The 10,575-nt window shown below is 35.2% G+C and overlaps 1 long non-coding RNA gene across 1 annotated transcript in view; it reads left to right on the top strand.

Moving 5' to 3' along the window:
• LOC138620904 (uncharacterized) overlaps positions 1 to 398 on the top strand; it is a 100,103-nt gene extending 99,705 nt beyond the window's left edge. Inside the window, exon 3 of the long non-coding RNA XR_011310907.1 lies at positions 40 to 398. This is a non-coding gene — a long non-coding RNA (uncharacterized lncRNA). The remainder of the gene's footprint in view (positions 1 to 39) is intronic.
• The last annotated feature ends 10,177 nt before the right edge of the window (positions 399 to 10,575 follow it).

Genomic DNA, 10,575 nt, shown 5'->3' with positions numbered 1-10,575 from the left:
TTTCCTCCTCCTCCTCCTCCTCTCACCAACTGCCGAGAGGACGAAGCACATCTGAAGGAGGAGGGGCAGGACCTCCTGGTGATGCGTTCACGGCCTCTCCAAAAGCTCATACATGGCTCCACGCAGTCGAGGCGGGATGTTATTAGGTTAATCAACTCACGATGCGATGTTGTTACGATATCACTGTTTTGTTACGATTTTAAGACATTTGACAGTATGTTAAGTATTGCAATTTCTTACCTTTTTTTCTAGTGTTAATTATGTCACCCTCCCAAAAAAAAATGTATTTACATAAATAATATATTCAGTCTTTTCATTTCACTTCAGCCATTTCTATTGCAGCAAAATGGGATTGTAAAGCCGACTCAGATGGACACAGTCATAAATAAAAATGTTGTTTCTACACACGCAAAATATTACGTGCTTCATTGATTTTCCCACCACTTTTCCACATTTCCAAAGACAATTTTTTTTTCCCTAAATGTCATTTTCTTATTTACATTACATTAATAAAAGTAAGGTTTGATTATACCTATTGATTATAACTCTGTTGCATTCACCAACGGTGCATCTTAATCTTAAAATAACACTTAAATTCAAAATCTAGAAAAAAAAAAAAAAAAAAGCTATAGATTTTGTCATGATTACAAAAAAGAATTCTGTTTCATAATTGCAATATTTGTAATCAAGGTACAAATAAAATCTAGAGTTTTATTGGGGAAAGATACAGAATAGCGACTAAGATCTTTTCTCATCATGTCATACTTTATTATAATGAAATACCGGATTTGTAATTAGCATAATTATATTCCACAAACAGCTAAACAAAAAGTGACGTCTTAAAATTCATACTATAGCATGTCATCCAAGTTATGAAAAAAAGGCAAAAATATGAAATTGCTGGAAAGTTTTTTTTCCAGTTTTCATCTACGTGACTACAATTCGGACGACATAGTACAGTATGACTTTTTTTTCATATTTCGGACGACATGCTATAGTTTTACTTTTTTTTCATATTTCGGACGACATGCTATAGTATGACTTTTTTCATATTTCGGACGACATGCTATAGTTTTGACTTTTTTGTCACATTTTAGACGACATGCTATAGTATGACTTTTTTGTCATACGATAATGTCCAAAAATGTCCTCCAAAATAAGACCAAATAATCATACCAGAGCATGTCCTCCAAAATATGTCAAAAAAGTCACACTATAACATGTCATCGAAATTATGAAAAAAAAAATCATACTTTAGTATGTGGTCAAAAACATGACCCAAATAGTCATTAAGGCTATTCTGACCCGAATTTAGGTTCATGTGATCAACCAGCTCAATGTAGCATCTGAAAGTATGAAAAATTTAATTTCCTGTGTCCAGCAGGTGGCGCTATGACTATGAGCAAATACTACCATACAGATGTCTTCAGGGCCGGACTATTATCATACATGTAACGTTTGGAGAAGGTCAGTCCATGTACATAAGATTTACAGCAGTTTGTAATTTCATGGCTAGACGCTCAAAATTGCCACCGATTGACAAAAACGACAGAAAATTGCTGTTATAATTCTGATGTGTTGCTACTTTACATATCAACAGTGGTGGAGGGAGAATTTAGGTCATCTCCTTGAAGTAAAAGGACCACACTATAAAAACACTCCACTACAGGTGGGAAGTCATGCATTTAAATGTTACCTATTATCAGCAAAATTAATTTTAAGGTTCAAGTTAAAGCCCTCAATGAAGAAAAGCTATCCCCACTGTGTGACTTTTCTCTGATGCATATATAAACAGCATTGTACTGTTGCTGGTAGTTTGTATCAAGTACAATATTTCACTGCAAATGGTAGTGGATGCGAAAAGCTATACTTTGTTTACAGAGCTTAAAAATATCATATATATATTCATCAGTGTACACTGTTTTTCCATACTATATCGATCAAATGTGTAAATAGTAGTATAAACATTGGACATGTTGCCTGAACAAACCCAAAACCCAGCTTAATATGCAATGTATGTGTTGCTAAAAAGTGAACACAGAAAAACATTTTGATGGTGAGCAAACAAAGTACTAATGACAAATGAATTGCCCATTAATTAGGACCCAAGTTAAAGGATTCATCTTAACTTTTTCTACACTTTCTAATGTGATATCTTCTTCCCTCTTAGTGCTCTGACAATTGAAACCAGTGAGGCAATCTGACTCTTTGTGATGTTACAAATTTGAAGCATTTGCATCACATGCAAATTAGAATTTGAAAATAAAACACATTTTGTCGCAATTAAGAAATATGAGTAGTTTGTTTTCTAAGTACAATGTGTGGGGTTACAGCATTAATACGGTCTGAAAATTCAAATAGTAGCAGGATCATGTGAGGTTACAAGCCCAACATCACGCAAATGATTTTGGTGTCTGAGTCCAAGTGTCTTGGCACAGCTGCATCCAGATGTGACAGGAAAACCAAACAATGTTGACTAATGGCAGGATTAGTGGTCATGGGTTTATTAGGTATGTTGCAACACAGAAATTGTTTAATTTACAAAGGATGAGGAGGAGAAACACAAATCCCGTACGATTAATGCTTAGATAAATCTTCAGTGTATATATCTATAGGTTGTAACACAAGTAACATATTTAAACTTCCAGCCTCAGTCAGCAACTAAGAATGAAAACATTGACAGGAAGCAACAAATACAACTCTTCCAGCAGGCATTGATATAGAGAAAGCTAGTTTATAAACATGTAGCCTAAGGAATAACCATACAATACAATGTCGTTGTAATGATATAAAATAAGTACAAAAAAATAATTATAAAATAAATACAAAATTCCCTTCTGAATTGTAGTAATCATTAGTGGCATGAGGTGTACATAAAACAAAAGCTAATTAAACGACAACAAAATTGTATGTAATTACAGGATTTAAGGAGATGTTCTTTTTTACATTCAACTACTGTATATAGATCAAATGTGTAAATAAGGGTATATGCGTTGAACATTTTGCTTGCACAAACCTGAAACCCAGCTTCATATGCAGTGTATTTGTGTTGCTAAAAAGTTAACATGGAAAAACATTTTGATGGTGAACAAACAAAGTACTAATGACGAATTAATTGCTAATTAAAATGTGCAGCTTTTTCTAAAAAAAAAAAAAAAAAATCCTAATTAGATATACAGGTAGGCTTTAAACTTGAGGGCAGCTTGCATCCTTGAAGATTTGAAGAAAATGTCAATAATGTTTTAAGCAGGCCCATCTCATCAGTGTCCTGGTCTTCTGGTTTGATCTTCTGATTCCGGCTTGGACTCATGTACTTTAGAAGCTCTAAACCACTGAGCTGCTCTGCTCCAAATGTCTGCTGCTCTCTGCCTGAAAACAGCCTGACCAACACCGAGGTTAATCGTGGTGCCTGACGTGTACAAGTTGAAGACAGTGAAATGTATGAATGGGTCATTGACTGGAGAGGGTTTATAGTCAAACACAAAAAAGTACATAATCCACACAGTTAAGAACACAAACAGGACCCCCTGAAAGATGCCAGTGACGGTGACCCTCACCTGACTCCTGAATCGTGGAGAGGAGTAAGTCTGTCCATTTGCTACCATTCGCCGCATGTGTCTGCACAGGTAGACCATAGTAGCACCACTTGACATCACCATAACACACAGAGAGAAATAGAAGTAGGTCTGCATTAAGTCAAATGCAATATCGTGCAGCAATATCAAGACAGTTCTCTCAGGCACATGTGTGTCATTACCCATTGTAGTGGTGTTATTAAACCGAAAGCCATAAAAAATAATAAAGTCATAAACCATAGTCATAAAATATAGCAAAAGCAGCATTTTCTCAGCAAGCCACGTGCAGTAGATGATGGGTTTGTTATTCTTCTTAATGCAGATGAAGAATGCTCTCTGTGCAGGTACAATCTGGGTGTAGTAAAAGAAGTTCAGCAAAACAGTGGAGTTCATACTGGGGAGCAAGCTGCAGATGGACAGCAAAATTGACAATTTTGCGATTTTGTAGTTTTCAGGAACAAGCTGAGTAAAAAGCATGAAAAAAAATGACATCAGGTAGGCCGTTGTATTCCAAATCAATGACCACAGAAGAAGCGCAAGAGGTTGCTTGATCCTTTCTCCATGAATTGGACAGATCATGCAAAACGTGTAAAATGCATTAGCCATGACGTTAAAAATAATAAGAGGCCCATTAATTAGGACCAAAGTTAGATTCATTTTGTGTCTTCTTTCTATTTCAGGATCTTGTAGTGCTCTGACAAATGAAGCCAGTGAGACATCCAACTCTGAGCAATGTAATAAATCTGAGGTATTTGCATTACATGCAAATTAGAATATGAAAATACAGCACATAAATATGAAATCACCACAACAATGATTGAAGTTTAGAAATGCATAAAGGGAAACTTAAATTGGAGATGGATCATGTGAGGTGAAAAGCTCACCATCACACAATTGATTTGGTGTCTGAGTCATGGCTTTGGCACAGCTGCATCCCGATGTGACAGGAAAACCAAACAATGTCAACTCATGAAGTGTTGGACATGGATTTATTATGTATTTTGCAACACAGAAATTGTTTAAGAATGGGAAGGACATACATAGATCCCAAATATTCTTGCATTTATACATCTTTGGCCTATGTATTTTAGATTACAACATTAGTAGCATCTTCAAGCTTTCAGCCTTAGTCAGCAACAAAAGGTAAAATCATTGGCAGGAGGGTATTGTTGTTATTCTTAATGTTTTTCCCTCTAAATCCCAAAAATGTGATTTGGAGCATTTGTTAGAATAAACATAGTACTTGGTATTAATGATTAATACCAGGGTGGACAGGTTTTGTTAAGATTTTTGTATTACAGTATGGCAATGTTTCTATTAAGACATTTTGAGACACCTGAGCTTTACTACATTTTAAGTTGTTACATGTTTGTACAGCTGTTCCCACTGAAAGAATTGTTGAGAAATGCATTAATAAAGACCATATAGTGTGTAAAAACTTATACACTCTCAGTATTTAGTTCTTTATTAATGCTAAATGGTATGGTACGACATTTTTTTGAGATTTTAAATGACATACTGAAGTATGACATTTTTATGACGTAGAAGTTTAATGTAAAAAATATTTGCCATACAATTGTATGACATTTTTATAAAAATTCTGACGACATAATATGGTATGACATTTTTTTGACATGTTAGACGACATTCTATAGTTTTTTTTACATTTTGGACAGCATACTTTTGTATAACATTTCTAAGACATTTGGGAAGACATACTACACATACTACACGATGACATTTTTTTTTAATAAAAATTCTGACGACATATGACATTTTTTTTCACATTTTGGACGACTTACCATTTTTATGACATTTTGGATGTCATACTATAGTATGAAGGTTTTTTTTCATATTTTTGACAATATATTATAGTGTGACATTTTTTTCAAATTTTGGATGACATACGTATGACATTCTTTTTACATTTTTGACAGCATACCTTTGAATGACATTTTGGACGACATTTTTGACATTATAGTATGACGTTTTTTCCACATTTTGGACGACATACTATGCTATGACATTTTTTTTGCATTTTGGACGACATACTATGGTATGAAATGTTTTAATATTTTGATCAACATACTATATTATGACATTTTTATCACATTTTGGACAATATACTATAGTATGATATTTTTTTCAAATTTTGGACATTTTTTCCACATTTTGGACGACATACTATGGTATGACATTTTTTTAATATTTTGATTGACATACTATATTATGACATTTTTATGGCATTTTGGAAGACACTATAGTATGACTTTTTTTTTTACACATTTGAGCTGATGAAATGTTTTAATATTTTGATCAACATACATGTGACATATGACATTTTTATAAAAATTTTGGACAGCATACTTTCATATGACATTTTTTTTACATTTTGGATGGCACACTTAGTATGACGTTTGGTTTAAATTATGGACGACATACAATAGTATGACATTTTTATGACATTTTGGACGACATACTATATAGCATGATGTTTTTTTTTACATTTTGGAAAACATAGTATGACGTTTTTTCCACATTTTGGACGACATTTGGAGATAAAGTTTATCTGAATTTAAGGAGTAGGACCACACCTCAAACACTCCCCTTCTGGCCATGTGCCTACAAATACCTGCCTATCCGGCACATCTGTCTGCTACTGGTGTACGTGCACTGCTCCCGTTGTTCGTGACCCACCCACCCTCCCTCTCGTCCTTCTATTTTCTATTCCCTCTGTGATTCTTATAAGTACCTGGGGGATCTGCAAGGCCCGAGAGCCGCAGTGGATTCTCAGCTGAGCCTTCCCCAAACCGCATGTCTTGCTCAGCTCCAACGCATACCACCGTACCATAATTGATAAATTATGTTCATACCCAATTCAGGTGGAGGTCCTTGCTAGTTAAACTATAGTAAATAAAGGTCTAAAGGCCTTGGTAAATATTATGTGAGATTGGTTCTATAAGATGGCAAAAATATCAAATTTATATTTTCCCTACATGACAAAAGCAGATTATGATGGGTTTGATATTATATCTTATTCAGAGGTAAAATAAATTCAGCCAAAAAGAGTGGGTTTTAGTGGTCAAACTGCAAACAAAAATCACAAATGAGGCCATATGACATTGAAGTTGTTAGTTTTGCTCAGAATAGAACATCCCAATAGATGGCATCAGGTAAGCAATTGTACTGCAAGTCAAGGACCATAGGAGAGGTTTTAATGCTTTATCTTTTATCAATGAAGCATAGAGACCACACAAAACATGTAAATTACATTATTGTTGGAAATAGCAAAGATCTGATTAATAAAGGTTATAAACTCTATCCTCATTATCAATCTGGTAGGGACACTTTAGTGTTGGTCTGTTCTATCATTGTTTTCCAGTCCTTTGCTATTTGCTGTTTTGTTGCGAGAAGCATCTGATCAGCTGCACATTTCTTGAAGATATGCCGTTGACCCCTTTCATTGATCTTCATTTTGCTTGTGGTTTTTGGTTTGATGTCTTTTTCCTTTGTGGTGCTCTTGCAACTAAGATCTTTGAGGTTCTCCAACTCTGCACAATGTGGCAAATCGGTGGTTGTTTAATTGTATTAGAACATGAAAATTAAATGTGTGTGTAAAATCACATAAGTCCATTACTTTGTACATTCAATATTTGCAATTGTGTTATTCTGAGTTATGATGATGATGATGATGTCATCAGGTTTTCTTTTCAGATTTTGAAAAGCTCCTTCGGAGTCCCAGAATATATCATAGAATTGTTTTCACAGACTGAGTATTACTCCCAAGTAAGCTAAACTAACCCTAAAACTGTTCCAAGTGTCCCTTTAATGAGGTGACACATGCCTCAGTTACAGTTCAATCAGGAGCAATTTACCAAAAAAAAAAGTTTACATTTTATGATTCCTTTTGTTTTGTTTTTTTGGTCATTACATGTTGCATGTACATGTTAAATTCACATAAACTATAACATTTGAAGAATTTAAATCTAAGATGTAATAGAAATTTGTACACACAAAAATACCATATCATTCATTCAGTACTCACAATGACATTTGGTCAACAGTTGCAATATTCGCTATTTCGCTCGATGTCAGCCGGCTGGAGTGCAGTTTCACATCATCAGTTACCATGCCAATACCACACAGTGCTTTGAGTGTCTTCCAACCATTAGCTAACCTTTGCCTGAATGTAGCCTGACCGATGCCCAGGCTGAGTGTGGCCACTGACATGTACAACGAGGTGACCGTGAAGGAGCTCCAAGAGCCGAACACAAAGTGTGGGGAGGCAAAGTAAATGAATGAAGAAAAGAGATAAAACATATAATGGAAGAAGTAGAACAGTCCTTGAAAGATCCCAGCGATGGTGACTCTCTTCTGACTTTGAATGTTCGAAGTGGTGAAGTGGCTGCCATTCTGTGCCATGTTTCTCACGTGTCTATGCAGGTAGAGAGCTGTGGAAAAGCTGGAAACCATCATAATACACAAACAGATAAAGATATGCATTTGGTTGATGAAGAAACAAACTTTCCTGGTGAAATGCAGTTCATGAATGTATTTTTCAGTCCATGTACCGTTGATGTAAGTATAAGTTACAGAAATTTCATCTGCAACACTGACACCTTCACAGATAAAAAAAAGCATCCAGTCAACAGTCAAAACCACACAGATGAAAGACCCGATGTTCCTCTTTACCCAGATCAAAAGAGCTCGCTTTGGAGGGACAATCTGGATGTAGAAGTAAAAGTTCAGCCAAACAGAACACGTCATGCTGCTGCATGTGCAGTACATCAGAAACAGCCACAACAAAAGAAACATTTCAAAGCTTTCTTGCTCCTTGGCCACAAAAAACACTGCAGTAAGAGAAACAAAATAAGCACAGGGAAACCAGACAAGAAACCCCAGTAGCATCTTCAAAGGCTGCTGGAGTTGTTGTCTGCTGCGCAACGGGAAGATCAAGCAAAATGCATAGAAGATGTTTATAGGGATGTTGAAGAAGATGAGAAGACCATTGATTAATAAGAAAGCCTTCTCACCCAAATCAATTATTTGCCGTACCATTGCTGGTTTTCAAAAAGGAAAATCTTTCAAGGTAGCTGTGCCTCTGTCTATGTCAAACTCTCTTCCACACAAGCCTTATAAGAGTACCAGCATGAAACCAGATCAGTCACTGCCATTATGGAAATAACGGCAACCACAGGAGGGGAGTGATATCATCGCATTATAGCACCTTTCCTGTCAGTAGGTACAATACATCTACACTGTATTACTGCACGAGACAGCCACTGACATTTGGTTGATGTCAGTCCAATCATAATATGGTTACATTTAGCACTACAGGTAGCATAGTGTCCATTGCTGGCTTCACTTGACACTGATTTTTATGGAAAATTTGAAACATGACTGTAGATTATTGGGGCAGAAAAAATGAATTATCATTATCATATCATTGTATTTGTTTTTCAACCACATCCACATTTTTATAAAGAAGAGTGAGGACTGTTTGTCATTTATCTGGATAAATTCTGGTTTAATGATGGAATAATTGGTTACACCATCACCTGGTGTATTAGTAGCTATATCTACATAGACACAGGACATGAAACACACAGCTTGTTGTGACAGTTGCATATATATATATATATATACACACTTTACCAGGGGAAATGATTTCCACATAAGTGCAGCTCAGTCAATGAGTTTGTGTTCCTTAGATGGCATATTTTTGACAGTTGTTTCTAATAACAAGTGTCTAATAAGCATCCCAGCAAGCCATAGCAGTAAACCAGAATGCACAACATCAGGACCCTGAAACATAACCAGCGCAAAAAAAACAAACAAAAAAACAAACAGTTAATTTGCATTTTCATCAATACAACATTATTTTATTCTGGTTAATAAAAATTACAGACCCAGTGTTGGACTTAAATTCCAGGGCATTTATTTGCATATTCCATTTTCTAGATATGCTACATTAAAATGATTTCCCCTTTGCCACAATCAGCATTTTGTCTAGTCGGAAAAGGCACCAGAGAAACAAACCAGACACTTTCTTTTGATCACAGTTCGGAATATAGATGTAATTTCTATGTGAGATACAATTACAATATTGTTTTTTTGTTTTTCACCTCAGTTCACATTTCTTCAGACAGCAATAATGCTACTGGGTCATGAATGTGTAGTCTTCTTTTCTGCTGTTCAGTTAATCAGCTCTGTCAAGAAAGAACTATTTTGGTGTTCAAAGGTCAAGTTCACTGTAACCCTATTTTAACATATTATTGTATGTCATCCAAAATGGCCTGAAAATATCATCGTACAGCATGTCCTCCAAAATGTAAAAATTAAATTCATACATTCATATATCGTCCAAAATAACATACAAATGTCATATGTCGTCCAGTATATGAAATGAAAGTCTGGTACTTTAGGAAAAAGAGTACCAGAGTCCTTTATGATTTTTTTTTTAAATTATTATTTGTAATATAAGAACAGCACACAGAATTATCAGGCCATTAATAGCCTGTTTAAGAATTATTATACTTCATAGAGTAATTTATATTGTGGACAGGTCAGTTGTACAGATACCAGTCCAAAGAAAATGTGGGAACATATGAAATAATACCACCTGTCTAAAAATGGATGAAATGTGGACGTGAATTATTTTATTACTGCGCGCTGCTGTCTGCTGATTGAGTTAATTTGTGTGCCATAATTTCACATCAGCATGTCTGATTTTAAAAAAGACTTTGAAACCCGATATCACAGCTGGGAGCACTGACTGTTTCGAATTTAATATTTTAAATTATGAACTCCAATCCTTCACAGCCACTTAATATGGAATTTGGTTTCTATTGTAACAGCTATGAAGGTGCCATTCGGTTCTCTTAACTTCAGGGTAGTTTGTTATTGCTATTTCATACTTGCAGTGACAATTAAGCTATCACCATAACAACAGAATTAACAACATCCAGCGATGAAAACAGAGATGCAACTAAAGCTCTGG

The sequence above is a fragment of the Brachyistius frenatus genome, unplaced genomic scaffold, assembly GCF_029030835.1.
Source record: "Brachyistius frenatus isolate BFR_SWC_R1_liver_20210118 unplaced genomic scaffold, ASM2903083v1 Contig_27, whole genome shotgun sequence".
In the NCBI taxonomy this organism is placed as follows: domain Eukaryota; kingdom Metazoa; phylum Chordata; class Actinopteri; family Embiotocidae; genus Brachyistius; species Brachyistius frenatus.
Note: the sequence above shows the minus strand (reverse complement) of the source record. Positions and strands in the feature narration are given on the sequence as shown.